Source organism: Toxorhynchites rutilus, chromosome 1, assembly GCF_029784135.1.
Source record: "Toxorhynchites rutilus septentrionalis strain SRP chromosome 1, ASM2978413v1, whole genome shotgun sequence".
In the NCBI taxonomy this organism is placed as follows: domain Eukaryota; kingdom Metazoa; phylum Arthropoda; class Insecta; order Diptera; family Culicidae; genus Toxorhynchites; species Toxorhynchites rutilus.
This window is the reverse complement of record NC_073744.1, coordinates 114447557-114470915: the sequence shown is the minus strand read 5'-3', so window position 1 is coordinate 114470915 and position 23359 is coordinate 114447557. Positions and strand designations below refer to the sequence as shown.

At 41.2% G+C, this 23359-nt stretch overlaps 1 long non-coding RNA gene across 1 annotated transcript; it reads left to right on the top strand.

Moving 5' to 3' along the window:
• Window positions 1–568: 568 nt before the first annotated feature.
• Window positions 569–4716, top strand: LOC129762134 (uncharacterized). The gene is made up of 3 exons (XR_008740549.1): window positions 569–3612; window positions 3798–4156; window positions 4357–4716. It is a non-coding gene; the product is annotated as an uncharacterized LOC129762134 (long non-coding RNA).
• Window positions 4717–23359: the final 18643 nt, after the last annotated feature.

The window sequence follows — 23359 nt, the reverse complement described above, 5'->3', positions numbered from 1 at the left end:
TTTTGGGATAAGTTTTCTTAATTGCGGGAATGACATTTCACCACCACGGGTAGTTGTGGTTAGAACTTTACCGCAAAACATGACTATATTGGTTCGTTCATTCGGAGAATAGTTTGAAAATCAACATTGCGCAACTCTCTGAATTCCTCATCAATTGGCTGAACCATTTCTCTGGGAACCGGATTAGGAAAATTTTCAGTAAACGGTAGAATGGTTTGATGTGTAATGAGTAGTTCAGCCGTTGTCCCAACCTACACATTTTCAAAGCTCTCGTAATTATGTTGATCAAACGCTACTTTATTCGTCGGCAATCAATCTGAACGAATTGCTTCGCAAATGACTAATGGGTTCCTCGTGTTGACCATCATCGCATTTGTGCTTCTAAGTCGCAGCATGTTTCAAGAAATCCTGCGTCAAAGAAAATGAAGCGTCAAAGATTTCAAATAAAAATTTATCAATGAAAATTAATTTCTTAGTTTCAAATTAGTGTTCAATGTGAACGGAAAACTTTGTTTTCTGCATGTGATAAAATAATCTCATACAAAAATGTTATCTGAAGATAATTTGATAAGTTTTAGTGGGAAAATAATTTCGTATCCAGATGTCGGCACCGTACCGTTGTCATCGCGGATACACTTCATTTCGTTTCCATCGTGAAGTGTATTTGAGAATCAGGCCCTATGTCTTCACTACATACTTTGTAGAAACCAGCATGCTTATCGGTGCTCTGAGAAGGCTCAGTCTGGCATCCAAATCACATCGATGAAATCAGTGATGCCATTTTGAATAACTGTTTCAATAAACCTAGCACAAACTAGCTTTCCAAACCAACTCAATAGAGTCGAATGTGATTGCAATTTTTTTTGAAATCTGCAAAAATCTGGACAAAGTGCGGAAAGTCTGGACTAGACAAAGGATGGTCTGGATATATGGTTGCTTTAACAAAGAAGATTCCAGACAAATAATTATTATATTAAGAACAAAATTTAAAAAAAAATCAGTGTTATGAGATGAACCTGGCCTTTCTTTCTACTTTTACTTTCGAATGAAATTGATAAATGAGTGTATTCAAGCTCCAACAAATGCAAGCAAATGCCAAATGCACTTGCCAAATTTACCATCTTATACGAACTTATGCGCGCTCATCTATTTGTTGCGTTTTTGAAAAGTACAACGATAATACTATCTACTAGAGATCAGTATGGATCAACTTGTGTTAATCAATGGGGGTCTATTTTTAGATCTTGTCGACCCCCAAAATCAATTTTCGTTCGTGTCGACCCCTGAGAAACCAATATCGACCCCAAGGGGTCGATATCGACCACTTTGAGAACCCCTGGTTTACAGCGTCAGTAAGAACAAGTTAACTTTGTCAACTATGTCGAAAACACTGATGAATGAATGGTATAAGGTATTCAAAGACCGAGAAGCTATTTTGCAGGATAGAATATAAATTTAGATGATAAATGAAGCATTTTCTCTATAATTTATTACAATAATCAACAGGCAGAATCTATGCCCTAATGATATTTAAATGGGTTAATATTCTCTTAAAATTACGTTTAATAGCTACCCTACATAAATTGAAATCAAAGCCCTCTGCAACTCTGTTGAACATTCTGAGCAGACCGGATATACTACCGTAGGTCACGTAATTTGTTCGCCGGACCGGTATACGCAGCAAATTTTGGTTCCGCAGACTTCTTGGAGGCACCTGTAGTTGGAATGGACGGAGCAACGCCGGACACTCTGTTTTCGACGTCAGGACATCAGACACTAGCATCGCACGGGCGACATTGCGGCGAACAGCTAAGGTGTCTAAATTGATTAGAAGGCATCTACTATCATAGCTGGGTAGCCGAAAAGGATCCCTCCACGGCAAGCGTCGAAGAGAAAAGCGCACAAACCTGCGCTGTACAGCTTCAATTCTGTCGACACCATTTTGGTAGTAAGGACTCCAAACTTGACAGCCGTACTCAAGAGTCGATCGTACCAGCGAGCAGTACAAAGACTTCAAGGAATATATGTCATTGAAATCTTTACCGATTCGAAACAAAAACCCAAGACTTCTGGAAGCTATGCCCACAATATATGAAATGTGCTGCTGGAATGATAGTTTGCTGTCTAGAAGTACCCCTAGATCTTTGATACAGTTGGTTCTCTCGATGGAAGTATCCAAGAGTTTATAATCGTACAAGATCGGTTCCTTTTTTCTTGAATAGGTGATAATAGCACATTTACTTGGGTTCACCTTCATGCAATTAGCAATACACCATTCGGCAAAACTATCCAGCTGTTGCTGAAGTAGGCAGGCATCGGCAGTCGAGTTGATTATAAAATAAATTTTCATATCGTCGGCGAATGACAAGCGCGGAAGGCCAAACCCCAAATTCTCCATTTTAGAAATCGCAATTTCGTGATTAATGCTGTCAAACGCTGCTGTCAGGTCGAAATATATCGCATCTGTTTGTTTGGCGCTATTGAAACCTTCCGTTATATAAGCCGTGAAAGTCAACAGATTGGTTACAGTAGATCTCTTAGGCATAAATCCATGTTGGTCTTCTACAATGTAATGCTGGCAGAAACTAAAGATCGGTTCCAAGACAACAAGCTCAAGCAGTTTGGCGACCGAGCTTAGTGCGGAAATTCCTCGGTAGTTATCGATTTGAGTCTTGGCACCCTTTTTATGTACAGGAATCAAAAACGCCGACTTCCAGGAAGTTGGAAATTTTCCACTAATCAACGATAAGCGGAAAATGCGACAAAGAGGAATCATCAGATTAGCTGCGCATTTCTTCAATATAATAGACGGAATACCATCAGGACCAACTGAGCAAGACGCCTTGAGTTTGTTCATAGCAGATTGTACCATTGGCTCGTCAACCTCGATATGGGAGCAAGACTGGCCGAGAAAAGGTACGTTTCCAGCAGCAGATTCAATTTGCTCGGGTGTTATCGACTCATCCGAAAACACGCTTCCAAATTTATCAGCAAATAGGTCACATATCGTTTGTGTGTCAGAACTCCAGCGCCCATTGTACTCCATTGTAGAAGGTAGACCGGACTCATTCCTTTGCTCGTTTACGAACTTCCAAAAAGACTTAGGATTTGATTTCAGTTTCAGCTGCATGTTAGTTATGTAACTACGATAACACGATTGAGTAGCTCGCTTGTATGCATTGTTTAGTCGCACATAATAATTAAAAAATAATAAAATAATAAAATAAAGTGGCACGGTTCGGTACTTGGCAAATCGACGTAATGCCGCTCTCTTTGCTGTTTTCATTTGACTTAGTTCCCTAGTCTGCCATGGAGTATGCGAATGCTCTAAAGTAGTTCGCTTCGGTACATGCCTGTCAATAGCATAGTTCACGATAATGGAGAACATTTGAACTGCATTGTCTACATCGTCACAATCTAAAACATCTTCCCAGTCGATAGTAGACAGGACGTTAGAAATGGCGTTATAGTCAGCTTCTTTGAAGTCATAGTACACTGCAGTTGCGGTTTTGCGGAATTGATTTGAAGCACGGTTTTCCAAAACAAGGTGCAGAGCGGGGTGGTGAGGAACGGTTGTAACTAGCGGAGCAGCCGCTGCTGAAATAACTGCAGGTGAGTCAGCACTGCTAACGAAGCAGAGGTCCAGAATTCTTCCGTTGTTGTTCTCGACATGGTTGATCTGTTGAAGCAGCTGGTGCTGTACGAATCCAATAGGGAGACTGTGCATGTCGAAAATGTAGAGTGATTGGCATCCGGGCACAGAAATCCTGATCTCGAAGGTCTCCATTTGATTCCAGGTAAATTGAAATCCCCGATTATCGCAATTTCATCCATCGGTTTGAGTCTAGAACGCACTGTTGCTATCGAATCCGTGTGGACGGTCATCAAAGCTACATCACGGACGCGGTCTGGTGGTACATAAACGGCGCACAGAAATAGCGAGTGATCAAACATCTTAATTTCAACCCACACTTGTTCGATGCTTAACCAAGAGTCATTTGGAACGATGCGGGGTTTTAACTCACGGCGGATGGCAAGCAGCACTCCACCTCCAGAAGCTTTCGAACTGTTAGACTGACAGCGATCGCAGCGAAAAACATCGTAACTCTTATCAAATACCTGAGTGGATGTGGTACGGTCGTTTAACCAAGTTTCGGTGAGTGCAATAATGTCGTAACATAGATCAGAACTGGTAGCCGTGATCCTGATCTTCTGCTTCATCTATACCTGTTCCTCAGAAACGCCGATGTCAACGTTTAATGATGTTTCCTTCGTTGTGTCCCCGTTTCATATCCCTCCTATCCGATCGATAAACTTTTACTTAGTCGCGGCAATACATACACACACTCTTTACAGATGCACGGGCCAAAGGTTGTGCAGTCCACTGATCATTCAACAAGAGCCAAAGGTTTTACCGCTCATGACAACTCTACACGAACTGATGATTGCGCCGGCTAGTGACCATTCTATCCTGGATTCCTCGAGTCGAGAAAGACGCACCACGCTAGATATGGGGTACAGACTAGGGAGCGTTGCTGATTAATGGTCAGCTGCATCCCAATAGGAAGTAGCCCGTGTCGGGCACACGTATAGAGCATCGAAGACTGCAACATACCAATTATGAGAACACTTGTAATACTAACCTCGAGCCAACCGCGAGTAATCGGTTACATATTACTAACATAGTTGTAAGACAAAAATTGTCAAAATATTGGACTCCCGGCCCCGTCAGGCTAACGCCACATGTGCCTTAATAAAAAATATATTTTGGGAAAAAAAAATAGATCAGAACTGGCCAGCAAATAATCCTTAATGCTACTATTCATACCACCAACGTTTTGGTAGTAAACGTGCAAAGTTGAAAGATGGCGATCACTGTTATGTGAATAAGTACCAACAGCCACAGAATGACGATCGTCTCTTTCTGAAGCACATCCTGAGAGAAGTGGGTACTGTAGGCTATCGTATGTTACGTGTTCATCAACAATAAGAGGGTCGCAAGTAGAACTGAAATTACAAGAGCCTTCAAGGAATGATCGACTGTTATCGCACACGTACTTGCCTGAAGGTGCAGGCTGGAAGACCTCTTCCGAACCTCCGTGAACAGGGCCGGGACGACTGCGACGGCAGGATACGGAGCGTGTAGAGGTGACGGAAGACGAAGGCTCGACTGTTACGGGGTCGGGAGAGGCTTCCATAATACTTTGTGGTGTGCGTCCTGGTTGATTCGAAGATGAAATCAGCTGACTTATGCAGGACACAATCGAATTAGGCTGGCTTACAGAAAGCGTTTGTTGTACTTCATGGTCGATGTCAGAGACAGGGCTGAAATTTGGATGATCTTCAGGGACAGATCGACTGACAAAACACGTATACTTGCCGGGAGGTGTAGGCTGGAAGACCCCTTCTAAACCTTCGTATACAGGGCCGGGACGACTGCGACGGTAGGAAGCGAAGTTGAAGAGTGTGGTGGAAGATGGCTCGACTGTTACGGGATTAGAAGGAGCTTCCAAAGAGCTTCTCAGCGTGCGTCCCGGTTGTCTTGCAGAGGGTACCGTTGACTCGAGATGTTCGAGATCGAATCCGATGCATTCATGTTTGATGAGGAGTTCTCTTCGAGAGGTGCCGTTGACAGTAAACTGACAATTTTCGGACCGTTTTTTGGCCGATGATCTTCAAATTCCCGAAATCGGATACTCTCGGGCCACGTGTCACTGAAGACGGCTTTTTGTTTGTACTGGACTGCAATTCCAACCTTGAAGGAAACGAACTGCAACGAGTTCAAATCTTTTCCTTTCGGAACTAACTTCACCACCTTAGGTGGCACGCTGGTCAGATCCAGGCACTCACTGACGAGCGAAGAGATTTGGTTCTCAGATGTAGCAGGATGGAAGGCCGAAAGGTGGATCCAGAACAACTCATCGTCGGCACAAAGTTCGAGTTGAACCGTTTTGATGATGCCAGCTGCTCTTGTACCTACATTGTCTGCAACGTTGGGAATGTCTAAAGCATTGCCATCGTTTGCCCTGCGACGTTTCAATGCACCAAGGGGAGTATTAATGCGGTTTCTACTGGGCCATAAGTTGGGTGTAGCGAAGGGAGTCGATGTGTTGGCCTTTTCTTCTAACTTTGCAGCTAAAGTGTTCACGGCATTGTGCAGTTTCTCGATTTCCGTTTGCATTGTTTGGAAAGCGACTGGAACGGCTGCAGATCGGTGATCGAAATTGGTCATCACTGATCGAAAGTGTGCATTTGAGAACAATCCGCCACAACCATCGCACATCCAAAATACATTTTTCTTGTTAAGCGATAACTGCTCCTGGAGAGGTCCATCCACGTTGGCGCAAACGGCGTGAAATTCACCACCACAATACCCATGGCAAGTTATTCTTTCCTTATTGGAGATTTTTTTTGAGCATCGTTGACAAGCCATAACTGGGACGGTACTGTATATGTAGCTCTTAAGCGCCTTACGTTAGGCAACGCCGGAGCAATACGGATGATGCAGTTCACCGTGAAAGGTAGTATGCGGTACACAAAAAGCGATAACAAGAAGCGATGATGTAAACAAAGGTACTCCGGTTCCCAATGTATGATGCCGTAAGCAATAGGCAAAAATCAAAGAAAATCACCACGGTAAACGACACTAGGACTGAAACTTTATGCTAATGATCCGACAATACACTATAGGAGCACGGACAAGTAACAACGGATATTCAAAAACGCGTAATTACAGAGAAAATAACAAAAATCAAACACATAAATGTAGAGACGCGTACACAATAAAATTCCTATTTCCTAATTCTGTAAAAAAACACAATCTCAAGAACACACAATATAATCGGTGTTAAGTCAGATTGCTATTGATTGCATTTGGTTAAACATTTTGTAAGCTACATTCCGCATTTATCAGCTTTGGAAAGTCACTCGTACAGCAGGGAATCGATATTATTTTGAGCGCTCAATGAAAACCCCTTATCGCACAAAACAAACAAAACTCGTTTTTCTCCAAATCATAAAAAAATTTCGCATGGCCTTGTCTGACTTAACACCGACCATCTATTAGGCTAAGGTTACTTTGGATAGGAGTACGCACGAAAATTTGATTGTACGAATAGAAACAAACAATTTTGTTCGATAGAGGCTGACGAATTCGAACGAAGCAAGGGGGATGCAATGTAACCACACCAATACAACTCAATGTGGTTGTTTACTTTCACTATTGCATACAATTCGTACGATCTCTTTTCTGCATCCAGTGTCACCGCCGCCTTAGCGTGGAAACACACTAGACGGCTCACCCGCGCGATTTTCGCAATGACAAGTCGCAGCAGGAACTTGAAGTAAAACACATTAAGCGGCTCTCGGCTTATTATATTTTAGACGGATGCAAGACGAGTCTATGATACAAGGTACAACTGTTTGGATAGTAAGCGGATGAGAGATGCGGTATATAAAGACAGAATGGTGGAAAACGGAAGAGGGGATGTTTACCTGAGCAAGAGGGAGAGAGAAGTTGATCACAAACGTCTAAAATATTGCATTTCTCGACAATTTGGATGGAATTCGCGTATCCGCAGCTACATGACCGCAGAAAGATTTTCACGTATTGGCTCACCTGAGAGTACATTTCTTATTGCCTTGCTTTATTTACACCTATCAAAAGCGCATAAACACTAAGCGTAGGAACACACTGGACGGCTCTCCCGCGCGGATTTTGCAATGACAGACCGCCGCGGAGCCTCGATAATGGAATGTGTATGATATAAAACACACAAGGCGGGGCGGGTGTGTACGGTTCAAAATCACTGTTGTACGGTTCCCCATTCGCTGCGGTGGCTCGATGGAGATGATGCGCCGCAACGGTTTTTTGAGAGTATTAGTGTTTATGCGCTTTTGAAAGGTGAAAATAAAGCAAGCCAATAATAAATGTACTCTCAGGTGAGCCAATACGTGGAATCCACTCTGCGGTCATGTAGCTGCGGATAATCGTATTCCATCCAAATTGACGAGAAATGCAGTATTTCAGACGTTTGTGATCAAGTTCTCTCTCTCTCTCGCTCAGGTAAACATCCCCTCTTCCGTTTCCCATCATTCTGTCTTTATATACCGCCCCTCTAACCCGCTTACTGTCCAAACAGTTGTACCTTGTACCATAGCATCGTCTTGCATCCGTCTATAAACATATAATAACGGCAGATAGTGAAACCGTCGAAAGCCGCTGAATGTGTTTTACATCGAGCTCCTGCTGCGACTTGTCATTGTGAAAATCGCGCGGTAGAGCCGTCTAGTGTGTTTCCACGCTAATACTACCACAAAACCGTTGCGGCGCATCATCTCCATCGACCCACCGCAGCGTATGAGGAACCTTACAACAGTGATATTGGAACCGCACACACCCGCCCCGCCTTATGTGTTTTATCTCATTCACATTTCATTATCGAGGCCCCGCGGCGATCTGTCATTGCAAAATCCGCGCGGGAGAGCCGTCCAGTGTGTTCTTACGCTTATCGAGGCCCCGCGGCGATCTGTCATTGCAAAATCCGCGCGGGAGAGCCGTCCAGTGTGTTCTTACGCTTAGACAGAATGTATTTGTAGTTTTCGCTACTTTTGTTTTGACGTAGGATTACGTCTTTCGGGAACATGTTGGGGTACAAATTGAAAATCGAGAATCGAGCACATCGCGAAAATTGTCCAATTTCAAACGCTTATTCCTCAGTCATTTCATGATGGATTGATGAAATTTTTGCGTCAATCGATTTCGGCACTCCATAACAATTTTTTATATTGAATAAAATAATATATATCATTGAATTAACTATCAAACAATTGAAAAATCTCGACCCCTATCCTAACGGAAATACCCACTTCTGATTGGTCGAAATTGACGACACATGCGGCGGTTCCCTAACAGAGCCATCAAAACCAAGCTGCCTAGGGGAAATCAGCATTGCAAATACATGAAAGTAGGGGGAGCTTTTGCTCCCGGCGAGATGTGTTCCCAAACAGAGACATCAAAAACAAGCTGCCTGATGGAAATCGGCATTGCAAATACATGAACATTTTTATATTGCAAGTAAGAAGAGTGATACGAATAATTCTAGCAAATAAAATTTAAATTTGGAACTTTTATGTTGGTTGCTTCGTGAAACTCCATATCAATGTCCGATCGTGTATTGTGAAAAAATTAGCACAAGGGTAGGTGTAAAATTGTATATGATAGCCGTTGTGTTAACCCTTTCCCGTACAACATAGAGTCTCACTACATATAGTACATATAGTATTAGGTATTGTTAGTCCAATTAAAATTCGCATTGGGTTGAATAAACAATCAGAAAGTAAAAATTATAAAAGAAAATTACCTTTCCCATTTCAAATATGTTTGCGCTATATTAAAGTAACATGTTTTTACTGATAAGAAAAATTGATAATTGTGTTCGGTATTAATAATTATCTTATATTACATTGGTGAATTTTTTCTTTATTTCATCAATACATATCACAAGAGGCATCTCGTCTAGGATCATAGAGTTCTCATCATATCTCGTTCCACTTCGGTATCCTTTATCTGATACGCACCATCCAACGACTGTTTATCATCCTTCTGTTATCATCACCTGTTAAACACTGGTGGAATGAACAAACAATACCCAACAACCAAACAAAACGACCCTTTTCAGGTCCACCTAATCATTATCAAAGAGTTTAACGATGTAATTATCCAAAATCAACAGATAACCTAACGGAATCCTACGTCAATTATGCGGTCGTGTCTCGGACACAACCCTCCTGTGACTATTTTTATTTGAAAAAATAAGCAGTCGAAGCACATCGTTTGCTTGTGGAAGCGGTGGTGAACACGCTTCAGTGGTGAACACATGTGAGAGATGGGTTTAGCAATTCGAGAATGACCATCCTGGTGCAGCGAAACGGGTTGAAGACAAGGAATTGGAGTAGTTGTTGGATTCAGACACAACCCAAATACTACAAAAAAAAATTGAAAAAACATTGGATGTGTCTTAAACATCAATGGATCATAGTTTAAAAATCATTGGAAAGATCTAGAAACTCGAAAGTGCTACAAAAACGGCAGCAAAAAAGGCGGCTTTGCATCGGATTGTCGCTGACGACAAAAAATGGATTTATTTCGAGAACCCAAAGCGCCAAAAAGTCATGACTTTCACCTGGTGATGCCGGTCCACCCATTGCAAAGTCAAATCGATGGACGATGGTATGTGTGTGGTGGGGTCAGGAGGGTATGGTGTACTATGAGCTACTAAGACAGGGTGAAACGGTGAATATAGATCGCTATCGACAACAAATGATAAGTTTAAACTTTGTATTGATGGAAAAAAGACCAGAATGTACCCGAAGACACGGGAAACTGATATAAAAACTTGATAACGCGCCAGCGCAAACCGCTGAAGCCATGAAGGTCGAGTTGTTCCAGCTGCCGTTGTTTCACCTGCCGTATTCTACAGACTTGGCACCTTTTTGCTTCAACGGGACATGCACTTGCATGTCTGGGTCGATTTTCATCGAAATAAAAAAGGAATCGCCTGAGAGATAAGCGAAAAGTGTGGAATAAAACGGAGATTACTTTGAGAAACGTATTTCGAAAATTGCGAGTTTTTAGTCACACCACAGTCACGAACTCGTACTACTTTCCAGGGGAGCAATTTCACCCCAAATCAGTCGAAAAACAGCCGATTCTTGTTTACGATTACTTTTAAACTTTGTACATAAGGTTGCCGCTACTTAAAATAACGATTTTCATTATCGGATGATCAATTTTTATTGTGACTGAGTTTTTGACGTAGAACTACGTCTTTCATTTTTGAACCGGGGTGTAAGTTCAAAATTTCGAAAACAAGAGAGAGACACTTGGAGTGCAATGTTTTGAACGTTAATACCTCTTTGCCGGTTGAACGGTGTGGTATGATTCGAAAGACATAATGTCAAAGAGGTATATGCTTGCTACATATTGACTCGAAAAATCGTTTCAATAGCTTAGAAATTGCTTTGAAAACAGGCTATTGAAATCATATATAAACTGACATCCGCTCTGGAAATCCATTTAGTTAATGCGGCGTTGTGAGATGATGACGGTCACTCAGACGCCTATGCATTATGCTCTTCTTTTCCAATTTCATTTCTCTTTTGCAGTCGGACTGAACGGAGCATTTAGCGAGAACCGATGTATCGATGATAGTTCGATTCCGATGGGTGCCATTGACTATGGATTTGACAGCGAGGAATACGAAATATTTGATATAATGTATTGAATATTGCACCATATTAAAGAAATCATATTGATGAAAGCAGCGTTATAAAATTATCTGTTTACGAATGTCGCAATCGATCGTCGTTTCCAATTTTTGGGAAGGGGGTCTTATTTTTTGCTGTGTAATTCCTAGGAGTAATCCATTCCATCCATTAAGCGTTAATAATCCTGCTCCGGATCAACGATGATTCCAATTGTCGGAGCTTGGGGAGGGGGTACTATTTGCGCTGGGTATTTCCGAGGAGGAATCGATCCTCCTTTGAGCATTGATAATTATTTTCCGGCGTAATGAAGTGGTATGATAATCACTTTATTTGAATGATTAAATGTCTAAGAGTTGTATGCTTTTTACTTATATCACAGATATAACCCCCTTCTAGTTTAGTACTCAGTTGAGCTCTCACTCCTTGCATACACTCTGTCAGCACCGTTTTTGTGCCGTGTTTTACGCCGTATTTTGCACCGTATTTCTACACCTGTTTCACACCGCGCTTGAATCTGGTTTGCTTTCTCTGTTAAGTTATTTTTCTTCACACAAAATATCCGTGAAAATTGTCCATTTTCAAAGTTTATTGCTCAGTCATTTCATGATGGATTGATGAGATTTTTATATCAAACGATTTCGGCACTCCATAACATGCGCCGTATTTGAATAAAATGAATAAAATAAAATAAAATTGTTCAAAATCTGTATATATTTTTTCTTTTTTTATACATCAAATGAAAGCCCTGAAAAAAAACAGGAAGTGGGTTATATCTATGGTATAACCGCAAGGGTGACGTAGGACCATCGTTGATTTAGAGATCATTTGTTTGAAGTTGAATCTAAATCCATCCTGAATGAATGAATAAATAAATATTTGGGTGGCTTCAAAAACGAGAGCATTACGTTGGAGGCTCAAGGTTATATGCATCCAATATTGGATACAAAAAACCTTGTCCTGAAGAATAATCTTCAGAAGCTTTCCTGTTAACTGCACTTGATTGACAAATCACAAAACCAAATGTATGTGGTCGCAGTATTATATGGATAGAAAAAATGAAAATAAACTCGCTTGAATGTAATTTTCAACTCCAAGGGGAACTGGCAGATTATTTTTCAGTAACGATCATTTCTTTCCAGGTTTCTTCTCGATAACCAGCAAACGAAAAGAGTTGCGCGCGTGTATGTGTGTGTGTGTGTGTGCGGCGGCTGCTTCAATGTCTTCCCGAGGAACCGTATTTCGATGCTCTCTTGGTCACCTTCTCTTCTCCTTCTGATCGATCGGCTTTTCTGCGCTCCCTCACAGTTAAAACAAACTGATTGCATTTCAGGTCAGGTCAGGCCAGGTAATGAATCCCTCGATCCCTCGCCGTTCAGCTCGTTCAGTAACGATGTTGTCTTGTCGATGTCCTCAGGCGTCGTGCACAAATTACGTAACGCTGAAAATCCGGATCTTGAACCACCTCCCCCCCCCCTTACGTAACGCAATTTCCTATCTCTAATAAACAGAAAGTAACGCAACATCTACCCACTCCCCCCTTATCGCGTTACGTAATTTGTGCACGACGCCTCACGAAAAATGAATGGGTTTCACCACCAGAATATCATTTAAGTATGCTTTTCGTGCGTGATTGAATCGAGAGAAGGTGTGGTTTACGATGGAAATTTGGAAGGCAAACTAGAGGAGAACAAACTCTGAGTATGAAAATTTCGGCGACTGAGCAATAATCGATTGAAAATTATATAATTTTCGCGATACGAAACATTTTCCGTTGCGCGCGCATACAATATTAGATACGAAAATATCCTACTGATGGGAAAGAATAATCTTCCGAAGCTTTCCAGCTAATTACACTTGATTGAAAAATTACGAAATCAAATGTATTTGGTCGCTGTGTTATATGGTTAGAAAACATTAAAATAAACTCTTTTGCATGAATGTATTTTTCAATTCCCAGGGAACTGGCAGATTGTTTTTCAGCAACGATTAGATCTTTCCGGAATTTTCTCGATGCTGTATGGCATCCAAACGAAAATTCTCGTTTCAGTTTGGCCTGCAAAAAACTTTTCTGAACTCTAATCCATCAAATTTGGAGCCCTGAAAAGGGCCGTTGATTATATGCTAAGCTAATATAGCACGCTCTCCTCGGATACGATGGGCCAGCTGGATGTCCTTGGGCATGATGTGACGCGTTTTGCATGGATAGCACACAAATTGGTATCTTCGAATAGGACTCCTGCAGCGTCATAACCGCGGAACTTTGGAAGCGCAAGTCGGTTTTGAAATCCTGAGCAATTCCACGAACCAAATGCTGCAAAGGTAGCTTGCGGATCAGCGACTTCTGATAGCGACGAATTTTACGCAAAGTTCCCGGTCGATAGCGATGTGGCTTCTCCACACTTCCTGCGGCTGGTGCGCTTATCCGAGCTGCTTTCGTGGTGCCTTACCACCGAAAGACTAACGAGCTGTCTGCTTTGTCCCAAACAAACGAGTCCTCACGGTGCGAGAGTAGAGTAAGAAATGAACGAAAGCAGGCAGGCAGGTATTGTATTATAAAGACTTTAAACTTTTGCAGTTCATTCGTCTCTAGCCTTGAGAAAGGCCCTTTGAAAACTCTACTCTACTCTACTCCAGCGCTACCACCTCCACCGTCTTGCCTTGAGAAAGGCACTCGATCCCTCGCCGTCCAGCTCGTCCAGCAACGATGTTGTCCAGTCGGTGTCCACACAAAGAATGATGAAAACGAAAGCAAAGGAAGCGTCATTTTATAAACCATAAAAGTATAGAATCTAAACCCCACCCTTATTATATTCGTTGCTTACCCTGAGAGAGAAACGAATAACATCGAAGTAAGTATACAGTAATGTATTTGAATCCGGACACTTTGCGTTACATTTAATACCATACCGCAGCCACAACATTTTCTGCATGTTGAATTAATGCGATTGATAAGTAACTATCAAGAAACTATCAGTAACTATATTAGCAACTATTAATCGCATAAATTCAACATGAAAAAAATTTTATGGCTGTGGTATGATATTGAATGTAATGCAAAGTGTCCGGATTCAAAAACATTACTGTAAAAAAGAGTTAACTCGACTGAATTTTTTTCGGTTCGGCCTGCAAAAACGAAATTAAGAGCCCCCGCCGACTGCAGACTGACTTGTCGACCGATAGTTCGGTCGGCTTCTTAATCAGTACGGAGAGGTATGCATGTGCGCACATTACACCGATTCCGTTGGGTCGGTGTTTGCACCAGTAGCCGATCCGACCAAACTGTCGGCTGAAGAAAAGTCTGTAGTGTGCGGGGGCTCTAATTGAAGTGTACAGCATAATGCATAGACGTTAGTATGAGCTTCCCCATCTCACATTCCAATAAGATTAATGGGTTTCCAAGTGGGCGCGCTACATACGGATACGAATGATTTCAATAACCTGTTTTCGAAGCTATCATTAAGCTATTGAAACAATTTTTCGACTCAATAAATAGCAACCATATAACTCTTGGACATTTTATCTATTGTATGAAATTATTATCATACTGTTCCGTTGATCCGAAGCAGAATGAATCACGCTTAAAGAAGGAATGGATTTTTTCTTGGAATTTACTCAGCAAAAATAATGCCCTTTCCCAACAATTAAAAACGTCAAACGGTAAACAGTTTCATCAAAATGATTTCTTCGATATGGGGATATATTCACTACATCATGTCATATATTTCATATTCTTCATTATGATATCCATATCCATGGCACCTATCGGTATCGAATTATCATCGACACCACGATTTTCGCTAAATGCTCCTTTCAGTTCGGCCTGTAAAAAACTTTTCTGAACTCTAATCCATCAAATTGGGAGCCCTGAAAAGGGCCGTTGATTATATGCTAAGCTAATATAACACGCTCTCCTCGGATACGACGGGCCAGCTGGATGTCCTTGGGCATGATGTGACGCGTTTTGCATGGATAACACACAAATTGGTATCTTCGAATAAGCATCCTGCAGCGTCATAACTGCGGAACTTTGGAAGCGCAGTTCGGTTCTGAAGTCCTGAGCAATTCCACGATCCAAATGCTGCAAGTCGACTTCTGATAGCGACGAATTTCACGCAAAGTTCCCGGTCGATAGCGATGTGGCTTCTTCACACTTCCTGCTGCTGGTGCGCTTATCCGAGCTGCTTTCATGTGCCTTACGTGGAATTGCTCAGGACTTCAAAACCGACTTGCGCTTCCAAAGTTCCGCAGTTATGACGCTGCAGGAGGCTTATTCGAAGATACCAATTTGTGTGTTATCCATGCAAAATGCGTCACATCATGCCCAAGGACATCCAGCTGGCCCATCGTATCCGAGGAGAGCGTGTTATATTAGCTTAGCATATAATCAACGGCCCTTTTCAGGGCTCCCAATTTGATGGATTAGAGTTCAGAAAAGTTTTTTACAGGCCGAACTGAAAGGAGCATTTAGCGAAAATCGTGGTGTCGATGATAATTCGATACCGCTAGGTGCCATGGATATGAATTTCATAATGAAGAATATGAAATATATGACATGATGTAGTGAATATATCCGAAGAAATCACTTTGGTGAAACTGCATTATAAAATTATTTGTGTACGAATGCCGCAATCGATAGTCGACTCTAATTTGCGCTGGGTAATTTCCTCGGAGGACTCAATTCCTCCTTTGAGCATTAAGAAACTCTTTCTGGTAATACGAAGTGGTATGAATCACATTATTTGAATGATAGAATGAAGAAGTTTTCTGCCAATTTCCTTCAACCTCCAAACATATCTTTCTCCCGTTTGTCGTTTTCGCGTTCGCTAATCCTTTCTCACAACACCCATTTCTCGTTTGAGAAATTGTTGAGTAAACATTGTTTGCCAGTGCGCGTAGAGCGGGAATTTCTAAAGATTCATTGCACCTCTAATAAATTGCCGAAAGACGTGGTCTTAGGTTGATCGCATTGATTGAAAAAATCCAAAACGAAATGTATTTGATCGCAGCATTCTATGAGTAGAAAACAAATAATCGCTCGAAAATGACTTGATTTTCGCGATGATGTTTCACGTTTTTCATGTTATGCATCCAATATTGGATACGAAAGTTTTCCACTGATGGGAAAAAAAATATTCAGAAGCTTTCCTATTAATTGCGATTGATTGAAAAATCACAAAACCAAATGTATTTGGTTGCAGTGTTATATGGATAGAAAACATTAAAATAAACTCTTTCGCATGAATGTATTTTTCAATTCCCAGGGGAACTGGTAGATTATTTTTCAGCAACGAGAATTCCGAGCGTGTATATGTGTGTGTGGCGGCCGATGTTTCAAGCGGAACCGTGTCATCACTCTCCTCCTGATGGATTTCCTTCTGGCCTTAGGTGCACATACAGGCTCTTGGTGACACCGTTCATTAGCGCATTCATGATAAACGAAAATAGCTTCACAACACAGCGACAACATGCTCCAATCGCTGTTCAATCATAACTGAGGGGGTTTACGAGCGGCGCTCGCTTATATACCGATTGGTGATTTCAATAGCCTGTTTTGAAAGCCATTTTAAGACTATTGAAACAAGTTTTTGGAAGAAAAAGTAACAAGTATATGACGCGTAGACATTTTATCTTTCGAATGAAGTGTTTATCATACCATTTCGTTCAGTTGTTTAAGAGCTATTAACGCTCAAAATCTCGGTCTCCGGCGTAACGCTTTCATTTTCGAAACTTTGGTTTTACACCCCGGTATAGAAATGAAAGACGTAGTCCTACGTCAAAACGTTTCGTATATGAAACGGGTTAGAGAGATAACGTAGTGGAATCCGGAACCACATTCTGTTCATAAATGTACCTAAAAATACCATTAAAGCCATTACTATCCCTTTCTCCTATAAATAAATAGGAGAAAAGGATAGTAATGGCTTTATTTACGTACTAAACGAATCTGAAATTCCGTAAGATTTGTTTAATATGCCATACAATAGAATCCCCTGGTTAGTAAATGGTTAAAATTCATGAATACTTCAAGTGTTTCTATTTTCCCATACATTTGTTCTGTCCATTTGAGTGCTTTCCCGAACAGAGATATCAATAACGAGCAGCTTATCGACGACCAACGGAGGGGAAATCGTAGGATTTAAAGTCTCCGTGAACAAAGGAAAAGAAGAAGAATGAAGGGGAATACTTGCCTAGAGTATTAACAGTGGATCTCGCTGAGGCAAACTTTCATTCGGCATCGGACTGTTGAGCAATCCAGTTCACTTTGCTTTCGCTGCGCTTCGATCTAAGATTGGACCCCACCAGTGGTAATCCAACTTGGATATCGTCGTTTGGGTTTTCTGTTCGTTTTTCGCGTTATTCGTATAGTGTGTTTTTCTTTCCGTGTCATAAATTGGACGCTTCGCGTAGTGTGTGATGAGCAGGAAGAAGAGGAAGGCAGGCTCGTGCCCTGCAAAAAAAACGAACGCATTGCCAGGGGCAATAAAATTTCGAGGCAAGCGTCATCTAATGAAGCACGCGTTGTTGGTGCAGTGAAAAGCGCTCGCACTGAACCGAGCCTTTGCGAGTGTGACACTGCATCGAACAACAGCGAAGTAGGCGATTTCGGCGCGTCGATCGAAAATATAAACGCCGTTACCCAGGCAGTAACCAAAATTAAGTTCCCCCCGCTGGTGATGAAGGCGGTCGCTCTTGACAAATTCATCAGCGAATTCGCATCGATGGGTGTTACAGCAGAGTACAAGCTGTGTGGCATATTTCAGTTTTTTGACGTAGGACTACGTCTAACCGGAAGATATAGGGGGTGAAATGGAAATCTAGGCACTGAACAAGTAGAAAAAAATGCAAGATTTGGAACGCTTATAACTCGAGCATTTCTCAATAGATCGCAAAGGTTTTTGCATCAATTGATAGGAAATATATCTACGCATCTATCATAACGAATAACATTTAATTTTTCTTGAGATAAATAATTAAATAATTGTAAAATATCAAGCATTGTCAAAATGCACTATGTGCCCATTTTTGATTGGTCCATTTTGTGCTCCTCAAATCGTACCGACCAAAACGGGCAACCAGAGCAGCAGTGAAATAGAATGAAGCACGATTGGAAAGGAAAAAGAAAAAAATGAACGAAACATTGGTCGCAGTCTCACACATGCGTAATTCTCGAGCCAGCCAGTCAGCTTAAAAATCCCCGCTCCGCTGCCGTAACGGTCATTCTCATTCAAACCGTACACCACATCGGTTCGCATCTCAACACATCAACAAACCAACCCAAGCAACCATGTCTGGACATGGTAAAGGAGGAAAAGTGAAGGGAAAGGCAAAATCCCGCTCGAACCGTGTTGATATGGAGTTCCCCGCAAGGGTAGCTAGGCCGATCGCGTTAGTACCAGTCCACCTAGCCGCCGTTATATAGTTTCGGCCGCCGAAGTGATCGAGTTGGCTGGTAAAGCTGCTCGCGACGATAAGAAAAACCGCATTCAGAACAGAACACATCAAGACAACAACAGGCAGTTGCAGCGAGTGGCGAGTGGCAAACGCAATCGCAAAACGGCAGCAGGTAGCAGAAGAAAAAAGTTTGTTCTTTTTACAATCTGCTTTGGTGGCAAATCCAGAACAAGGCGGCATCGAGGGCGTTCGAAATGGTTTTTTTTCAAAACCACGAGTACTAAGTTTTCTAAATTGGAACCATTCCATAAAACAAGGCGCTTTTCAGGGCCATTGAACCTTCCAAAAAAGAGTTTAGGAAATAAAGTTCAATGCGTTCTAAAACATTATCCAAAATAATAATAAAACACAAATTGATGTTTTCATAATTTGTTTGCCAGGATCTGATGAGTATGTGAATTTGGCAGTAGTTCTGAGCTTATTGATAGTTGGGGACTTTCAAGATTATTCAATTTTCACCAACTCTTAAATTGTTTCCAAATTGAAAGTACAGTAATTTACAATTAGTTCGACATTTAGCTAATTGGACGGACATGTAATGCGACTTATTTAGTTGGACATTTTTGTAAACATAGAGATCCAAATTATGACCGCACATTGAAAGTCGACACTGTACCACTGTCATCGCAAATGTTCAATTGCAGGTTCAAATCGCCTCCAATGCAACACTGAGTGGCGCTTCGGTACGTTGCATTGAATGTAATTTACTGTAAAATATGTCAAAAGCTGGATGGGAAGAAATTTTCCAACTGTGAAAGCTGTGGCGACTGGCAAATGCAATCGCTAAACAGAAAGGTTTAGCCGAACAAGATGGGGATATCGAGTGACAACAAAACAATAAACTCTTTAGATTGAAGATAATTTTGTGATCCTGAAAAGGACCCTTTTTAGCCTGCATGTGAATCCAACGAACGAACAAATCGTAATGAATGTATTTTTTTGCCATCACTCCCTTTTAACGCTCATTCGTTCATCTCGTTGGACTCGCCCCTCTGGCTGAGTCTGCCGATTTGTCTTTATCCTGTGAGTGTGTACCGCTAGAGTATAAAACACGCGGACCCCAAAAAAATATCTTATTTTCTTTCAAACCGTAAACCCGTGTGGTTGTACGGCATCGGCATCGTGGACGTAACAAAGGAGGACAAGTTAAGGGAAAGGCAAAGTCTCACTCGAACCGTGCCGGTCTCCAGTTCCCTGTTGGCCGCATTCACTGATTGCTCCGCAAGGGTAACTAGGCCGAACGGATTGGTGCCGGAGCACCAGTATACCTAACAGCGATTATAGAGTTTCGGCCGTCGGAGTGCTCGAGTTGGCTTGCAAAGCTGCTCACGACAATCAGAAAACCCGCATCAAGAACAGAGCAGCTTCGGTTCGGCGCTCATCAAGGCAACAATTAGTTTCAGTGAGTGGCAAAGTGTTTCTCCGGCACGTCGCATTAAATGTAATTTACTGAACAACATGTCACAAGCTGGATGGGAAGAAATTTTCCAACTGTGAAAGCTGTGGCGAGTGGCAAACGCAATAGCTAAACAGGAAGGTTTAACCGAACAAGATGGGAATATCGAGTGATAACAAAAACACAACACCAAAGGTTCTTTTCAGAACCATCAACATATTCATAAAGAGTAAACAGTAAACTAATCAATTTTTCAGGTAGATAGGTAGGTATTCACGTAGGAGAAGAAAATAAAGCAATATATTTAAAATATATATTTAACAAAAGCTGTCCCCTTTGTATAGTCCTACGTCACTCCGGTTATGTCCCCGACATTACCCACCCGACTTTTGCCTTTCCCTTCTCTTTTTTTCCAAGCAGTTAACATTGTTTGTTTTCCGTCATCATAAGGGCTTCGTTGGTACCTTTTACAATGCATCAATGCATTAAACTGACGTTATGGCGTTAAGGTTGTGCACCAAAAAATTATTTGGAGAATACCAAGCATCTTGAATGTCTTACTGGAACTGCCTTCAACTAGGATTGCTATGATGTTTCCTTCGTTGTGTCCCTGTTTCATATCCCTCCTATTCGATCTATAAACTTTTACTTAGTCGCGGCAATACATACACACACTCTTTACAGATACACGGGCCAAAGGTTGTGCAGTCCACTGATCATTCAACAAGAGCCAAAGGTTGTACCGCTCATGACAACTCTACACGAGCTGATGTTTGCGCCGGCTAGTGACCATTCTATCCTGGATTCCTCGAGTCAAGAAGACGCACCACGCTAGATATGGGGTACAGACTAGGGAGCGTTGCTGATTAATGGTCAGCTGCATCCCAAAAGGAAGTATCCCGTGTCGGGCACAGGTACAGAGCATTGGAGACAGCAACATCACAATTACGAAAACACTTGTAATACTAACCTCGAGCCAACCGCGAGTAATCGGTTACATATTACTAACATAGTTATAAGGCAAACATTGTCGAAATATTGAACTCCCGGCCCCGTCAGGTTGACGCCATATGAGCCTTAATAATAATATATATTTTGGATAAAAAAAAAATAGGATTGCATTTGCAATAATATTGATCATAATGAAGTATTGCTACTGTTTTCGAGGTTGTTATTAACAAAAAGAGTTAATTTCGCTTGTTTAGTCACCAAGAAAGCAAATGTCGTTCTGGAATTTTGTATGTGATTAGGCTTCGCTTGCCAGTAGCAAAACTTCCTCCACTAAGGGTGACAGCTGTGCTTCTCTCGAGCATGAGAAAGTAATGCAACTTTTTTCGGGGCCAGTAATATTAACAGAAGCGTTTCTTTTGAGAATAGCGCAAAATGATGAGAAGTGTTTATATTCCTAGTAGTTTCAAGCCACCAATGTATGGCTTTGTATGCATGCTATGGCGAACGCTTGTTTGGCGCTTGGTTTACGTTGTACGAACGATGCCTAGAGGTGTGATTCATTTGAGGCAATACTAGATAACATGTAGCATGATATTTGATACTTGCAAGTGTTGTCATTGTTGTTGTTTCCATGGGGTGCCAAAGATATATTGATGTAGTTATGAGATGTGGAATAATAGTGCTGGGGCAACATGTATATAATCGACTGTAGCCGAGTCTATATCAATTGCAAAAAATGCCACCGAAATAGCGTTCGAGGTAAATTTTCAATGCATTGACATGAAATAAGTTGCGACATACGATCAGCAAGTGTATTGTTTTGCGAGGGCAAGAATGAATCATCAATCAATTATCGTCAACTGATTCTACAATGAAAAAACCATTTCAGAGATTATTCTACTAAGCAGTTGTTTTTAAAATTTCACAGCATTATAGAACAATATCCGAAGGTATAAATAAGCGACTTATATAAAATATCAGCGTAGTTCTACGTCACCAATGCGGTCGTATCTTGGAAACAACCTCCTATAATTTTTTTATTTTTAATGGTATTATGTAGAAGAAGACAAAGAGTTATGCGTTTGAAAACTCGTAGTGAATCGTTACAAATTTTCGTAGAGTGTCCCCCCTATATAGAAATCAAAGACATAGTCCTATGTCAACACATATCATGTAACTAACTATCTAACAATTGAATTATCTCAACCCCTAACGGAAATACCAAGTTCTGATTGGTCGAAATTGATGTCATTTATTTTTCGCGCCCGTTTCGATTCTTTCGCTCACCGACAAGCCAAATATCTGCATCACGAGCGAATGGGAGACGCTTATCACGCACATACCAACTGATATAAAATTAGGGATCATCCGTGGATTCCTCATTCTCGTTCGACGCTCAGATCGGCAAACATCTGTGTTCTAGTGTGCTTCAAGCGTGGTCAGCGGCTCCGAAAAAAGCTACCGCTGCCAAAAAAACCAACAGAAGTGAATTTTTGTTGTTAATGTTACCGTGAAAGGATGGGACTGACTCTACCTAACAGCGTTGATTCTCCTGTATTGAATGCAGAGGAATTGTTTTTTGTATTGCAACTAAGATGAGTGAAGCGATTAATTTGAGCTAATACAATATAAATCTGAAACTTTACTGTTGGTTACTTCACGAAATTTTATAACACTGAGCGATCATGCATTGCAAAACATTGAGCGATCAAAACATTATAAAAGTGTTGAGTTATCGTTGTATATGGTAGCGGTTGCATTAAAAATATCGTCAAATATTAAACGATTTATTACTACCTTAATATATTAAAACTAATGTTTGCTCGCGCTCGAAAGCGAATCGTTTGATTTAAGTTGTCTATTTGTTGTGTTAGTGTCCGCCCATGAAAGGTTTATGCGGCGAGAAAAACTAGACAAGTGAAACCACATTCGAAAAAGTGATTTTTATAATACAATTAAGGTGAGTGATAAGATTAATTCTAAAAAATTAAATATAAAATTATATATTTTCATTATTTCATCCATACAGAACGATTGAGTCATCTGGTCCAGGGCCACAGAGGGTGGATTCCAGCATATCTCATTTCACTTCTGAATCTTCAATCGTGATACGCACCATCCAAGGACTAATCACCATCTTTCTGTCATCATCACTCGATTGTAACACTGGAGGAGCGAACAAACAATACCTAGCAAGCAAACAAAACGGCTCTTTTCAGGGCCACCAGATCATTATCAAAGAGTTTAACAATATAGTTTTTGAAACATATTCAAAATCAACATGCGACAGAT